This window comes from Pipistrellus kuhlii, unplaced genomic scaffold (genome assembly GCF_014108245.1).
Source record: "Pipistrellus kuhlii isolate mPipKuh1 unplaced genomic scaffold, mPipKuh1.p scaffold_m20_p_12, whole genome shotgun sequence".
NCBI classification, from domain to species: Eukaryota; Metazoa; Chordata; class Mammalia; order Chiroptera; family Vespertilionidae; genus Pipistrellus; species Pipistrellus kuhlii.
In genome coordinates this window covers 50257988-50263962 of record NW_023425427.1, presented here as the reverse complement: position 1 = coordinate 50263962, position 5975 = coordinate 50257988, and the positions used below count along the sequence as shown (strand labels likewise).

Here is a 5975-nt window from a genome sequence, read left to right as displayed (position 1 = left end):
TGAGGGAGTGCATTGACCACTAGGGGGCAGCTCCTGTGTTGAGCGTTTGCCCTCTGGTGGTCAGTGCATGTTATAAGGACTGGTTGCTTGGTTGTCTGTCTTCCCACTGGTGATCAGTGCATGTTATGGTGAGTGGTTGAGCAGCCTTAGCATATTATTACACTTTGATTGGTTGAACGGATGACTGGACAACTGGACACTTAGCATGTTAGGCTTTGATTATATAGAATAAGGAAAGGTTGATTATTTCTGCTTTCAAAGAGCAGTAAAATATTAAATATAAAATTGCTTCCATAAGGAAACATACAGTGATATGGAGCAGGAATTTCTATATGAGTAATGTCAAATATCTACCAAATTATGTCTATGATATCCTATGTTCTGTAGGACTCTGTATATTTCTTTTCTAAAAAAAAATATTTTATTTATTTTTTACAGAAAGGAAAGGAGAGAGGTGGAGAGTTAGAAACATCAATGAAAGGGAAACATCAATCAGCTGCCTCCTGCATATAATGGGGATGTGTCCACAACCAAGGTACATGCCCTTGACCAGAATCAAACCTGGGACCCTTCAGCCTATAGGCCAATGCTCTATTTACTGAGCCAAACCAGTTAGGGCTCTGTGTACTTCTTATTGAATTCTGGAATATATGATGTTTTGAAATTGTCATACAAACATAATTGTACTTTAATTTTTTAAGTGATTATAATCATTTTCTTGGAATATGTAAAATACAGGCTATCTGCCACCATGATGTTACTTAAAAATTATTTCCAAGGTGATAATAATAAGAATAAAAAAATGGCTAAGTGTCTTTAGAATTTATTTTGTTAATGATTTAAAGGGTGGGATGCCAAAATTATCTGATACTCTAACAAGGCCTTTTGGACATTCCAGGGATGTAGGGGAAGCCTTTTGGTGTGGGTTTTCTGCTTCCATTATTATAACAGGGATTTCTAGATAATGTCTGAGGTGCCAATGACTTTGTGATTCTACTGGTGAAATGTAATATTTTATCAAATAAGAATTTTTTTTTAGAAATTATTTTAAATCGTGAGATCTCTACAAAAGTCAGCAGCAAGTTCCTTAGTACCTATATGATATGTATGAATTACAGGAAGAGGGAGAGAGAGAAGGACAGGTCGTGTGTGTGTGTGTGTGTGTGTGTGTGTGTGTGTGTGTGCTGTATGCACAAGCAAGCATACACAAGGGCATGTGTGAGATTTTGTTTGGTGGAGGTGTAGGGAGGTGGGTTTTATCCAGTGAGAGCCTACTTAGTAGGACAATAGGGCATTAATAAAGGAGAGAATATATTTTTCTTTCTTTTTTTTTTTTTTTTTGAAATACAACTTCCATTTATTTTTCCCCAGAGAACTTTTCTTCACTCTTTAAAGACTCAGCTCCTTACATGGGCTTTGGTGGAGGTCGCGGGGCAGCACCCGCAGACCTAAATCTGTGTGGGGGTGTTCAGTTCTTCTTGGCTTCACGAGACCGATTCCTGACTACCTTGCTGTGAATGGCACAGCTCACACAGTAATGCAGCTTCACATACAGCTTGGGAAGCACATAGGCGTCAAAGACACTGGCTTCGGAGATGTCCCTGATGACCGCGGCCTCCACTATGTTTCAATTGACAACTTCTTAATGACCTTGTCCTTGGGAACGCACTGGGCGCAGTTGGTGCAACGAATAGGCTGCACATGACCGCGGCCTTTTTTTTGGCACGACCGTTATTCCTTCTTTTGTTGGTCCTCTTGGGAATGAGGACCCGAGACGGAAAATATATTTTTCATTAGAAAAAGTTTTAATTTATTTTTTTTGTGTGGGGAATATACCTTTAATTTGTCTGTTTCAAGGCTGTGACTAAAAAAAAAAAAAAGGCTAAAGTTTAGGCTAACTATAACTGCTGTGTAATGAAAAAAGATTTCACGTGTTTGTTACATCGGCAGAAATAGAATTGCAATCTAAAACATCTGGGAAATATCACTTCAGCTGCAAAACATCCATTAATAGAATTTGAAAACTATTTAATGTCTTTCAAAAGTAAATAAGTTGTTTTAAATTTAATTTGAAGATTATGACTCAATTATGACTTCAATGTTAGGTGCATAAGAAATTCCTCTTCTATTTTTTAACAAATCTATTTTTATTGATTTCAGAGAGGAAGGGAGCAGGAGAGAGAGATAAAAACATCAATGATGAGAGGGAATAATTGATCAGCTGCCTTCTGCATGCCCCCTACTGGAGATCGAGTCAGCAACCCAAGCATGTCCCCTGACAAAGAATCAAACCGGGATGTGACCTCCTGGTTCATAGGTCAATGCACAACCACTGAGCCACACCAGCCAGGCAATTCCTCTTCTTATTTTCTTTATTCTTCTTCTAGTATCTGCATACTAGTAACCATGTTTTATGGCAAAAAGGATAGTCTGTTAGAACAGATGTCAATCTCCTTAATTTTAACATCTCTAAACTTGCAATCAACTTACTTGTACCAAGTCACAGACATTCAGTGCCTCAGCCAAATTTAGAATCTAGGCTTCCTGAGCGCTAGCCCAAGGTCTTTGCATTGATCCATACCACAGACCAAAGTGCTGCGGCCACAGAGCACCTGCTTTCCACTTCCGCATCTTCTTACCACTTCCTTGCAAAGATATTTTTGAAGCCACTGTGGCTGATTTTCCCTATATGCACAGGTGCATGTTGGCTGTACACATCCATTTTCATTTCCAGCTTTTTATAAACTAGGCATTATGTGGTCTATCATTACACAAAAGCTAACTAAAAAGAGCACTGTAACTTTTTCCTGGGGGATAATTTGAAGTATACCTTATGATAGATAGGTTCTCGGAGAACATGCTGATCAAGTGTTCAATAGGTAATTATGTCTTTCCTTGTTGGAAAGTTTTTATGTAAAATGAAAGAAAAAAAAAAAGCCTATGTCCTGTTTTTTCGTTTCCTTGATAGACACCAGAATATGAATAGCACATTACCACACCTGAGTATATACAGGCAAATATATATATATATATATATATATATATATATATATATATATATATATATATATATTAATGTATCCTAACCCCTTTTCTTTGGTTTTCTGGTTTATCTTTTGACATCTAGCTATATCTATCATCTGTGCCTAGCATATTTATTTTACTTATTTGGCATAATCTCTTCATATTAATTCTTAATATGAGTATTTATTTCTGTGATAAAATATTAAGTGTATCAAAGCTTACCTTTATTGGCATGGATTTTTTTGTTCATCTTTAGCTCATAAATAATCTTAAAATACTGTAATGACCAATTTAAATTTTATTTTTAAAATCACTTATAGATTTCTGAAGAAAACCATGACATGAGTGTATTTTGGGCCCTTTTGTTTTCTAACCTGGTTGAAATGATTAAGGGGGAGTATATAGTAAAGCAAGCCTACAGCAGCAGTAGAGCTAGTGAAAGATTTTAAATATATGTCAAAGACTATAAGGAAGCAACAGGAGCTCAAGGGAAACAAGTATACTAGTAGAAAGCTTTGAATTTTTAAGGAGCTCTAAATTAGAAGGGTAAGGACTGAGTAATCAGAGAATGCACCTTTGAGTGGCTGATGTACAATGGAACTGGTTGGTAGAATTATTTGGTGGCGGCCATGTGTTTTTTGAATGATGAATATACAGTTGGCTTTTCCGATGGGAGCTTTACTGTGTTTTCCACATATTGCAACAATAAACACAGTATTTCATAATTAGGAAATTTGTATCAGTTATTTAAAATCTGATAGTGAACATTCTTTAGTTTTATTCTTTTATTAAAAATTCTAGGAGGTGGATTAAATTAAAATTTACTCTGAAGAAAAATGATGCCTAATATCTATTTTTTTCTCATATTTGCTAGGTCCAGAGTTATAATAATAGAATTGTTTTCTTTTATTAACTAATGATGTTGATCCCAATTCTGGTAGTGTAAAAGGTTTATTAATTGCATCTTCATCAATCTGGTAGGTAAGGCAACACTATCAGATAAAAGTGTCAACTTGTTGAAATTTTTTAACCTAACTTTAACACTTTAATGAAAAAGAAAGCTCAGAGAGGTATAAACATGAAATTGCTGAATGTAGACTAGCATATAAATTCTAAATTTGAGAATCTTATTTAAACTTAAATTTCTTTCTGTGGAGATAAAACTTGTATCCTTTTCTTGAAAATCTAATAAAAGAATAATATGCAAATTAACCGTCACTCCACTATGCCCACAAGCCATGCCCTCTGGCCAATCAGGAGCGAATATGTGAATAAACCCAACCGAGATGGCTACGGCCACAGAGAGCAGGAGGGAGGCTTGGATTTCCCCAGCAATAGAGGAAGCCAAGCTTTCAGCCTGGTATTACAGCCTTAGGCCTTCACTCAAGGCTATAAAATTTCAATGATAGAAGATACATAAATCCAAACAGAAATGGTGGCAGCCACAGAGCTGGAAAGCGCGGAGGCTGGGGTTGCCCCAGCCAATGGAGGAAGCCAAGCTTTCAGCACACCCTGGCTAGCCCAAGCCTCTGCTTAAGGCTACAAAGTTTCAATTATAGAAGATACATAAATTCCAACAGAAATGGCTGCTGCCATGGAGCAATCAGAAGGCTTGGCTCTGCTCCAGGCTACAAAGTTTCAATTATAGAAGATAAATAAATCCCAGATACCAGGGCCTCCACTTGGTTTATCAGGGGGCATGGCTGGCCTGCAAACCAAACAGGCCCATTGCCCAGGCTGTCCCACACCCCAAAGGAACCCCCACCCTGGTCTGGGACACCCTTCAGGACAAACCAGCTGGCCCCCACCCATGCACCAGGCCTCTATCCTATCTAATAAAAGAGTAATATGCAGATTGACCATCACTCCAACACACAAGATGGCTGCCCTCATGTGGTCAAAGATCCTGCCCCCATGTGGACACAAGATGGCTACCACAAGATGGCCAGCAGGGGAGGGCAGTTAGGGATGACCAGGCCTGCAGGTTAGGACAGTTAGGGGCAAACAGGCTGGCAGGGTATCAGTTAGGCATCAATCAGGCTGGTAGGGGAGTGGTTAGAGGGTGATCAGGCTGGCAGGCAGAAGTAATTAGGGGCAATCAGGAAGGCAGGCAGGTGAGCATTTGGGAGCCAGCAATCCTGGATTGTGAGAGGGGTCCCAGATTGGAGAGGGTGCAGGCTAAGCTGAGGAACACCTCCCTTCCATGCATGAATTTCGCACACTGGGCCTCTAGTGTAATACAATTGTAATAATATACTTTATTGTATCCATTCACAGGGTCTCCCGATCTGTAATAATAAAAGCATAATATGCTAATTAGACCAGGCAGCCAAACCACCTTCCGAACAACCTTCTGGATGAAGTCAGGGCTGGGAGGGCCAAGCCCCATGCACAATTTCATGCATCAGGCCTCTAGTGTTAAAATAATACTGTTACCATTGGAAGTGGGGGATCCCTTTGAGAGTCAGGTCCTTATAATATCTTGAGAAAAAGAATTTTCTGAGACTGGCATAGGAGAAGGAGTGTTTTTTTTATTTTCTTGGAATTACATCCCTCAGTTTCCAAAGTCCCACTGCCCTTATCCAGTCCTGGAAGAGGTGCAGCTGAACTGAAAGCAAAGCCAGTGTCCAGGGTTTCTGTTCCATAGAGCTGGGTCCAGTGTAGCATTGAGCTGGTTGCAGCCCATGAGTCCATTGTGTGTGGGCAAATGCAAGAACATGGGAACTCCAAAGCCAGGGAGTGGGAACCAAGATCACAAGAGAGAGCTCCTAAGAGAGGTAGGGAATGTCCGGCCTGGGACCCTTATAAGACCGAAGAAATCACTGAGTCTGGCCCTGCCAAGGCCTTAGGGGTGAATCAATTAAATGTTTGACCAAATCTAACAGGCTAATTTTTAAGTTGATAACTTTGTATGGCCCACAAATGATGCTATAAATATCCAAATGGCCCTT

The 5975-nt window shown here is 39.3% G+C and overlaps 1 pseudogene; it reads right to left on the bottom strand.

The window, feature by feature from the left end:
* Nucleotides 1-1312: 1312 nt before the first annotated feature.
* On the bottom strand, nucleotides 1313-2631 carry LOC118716730 (annotated as a pseudogene).
* Nucleotides 2632-5975: the final 3344 nt, after the last annotated feature.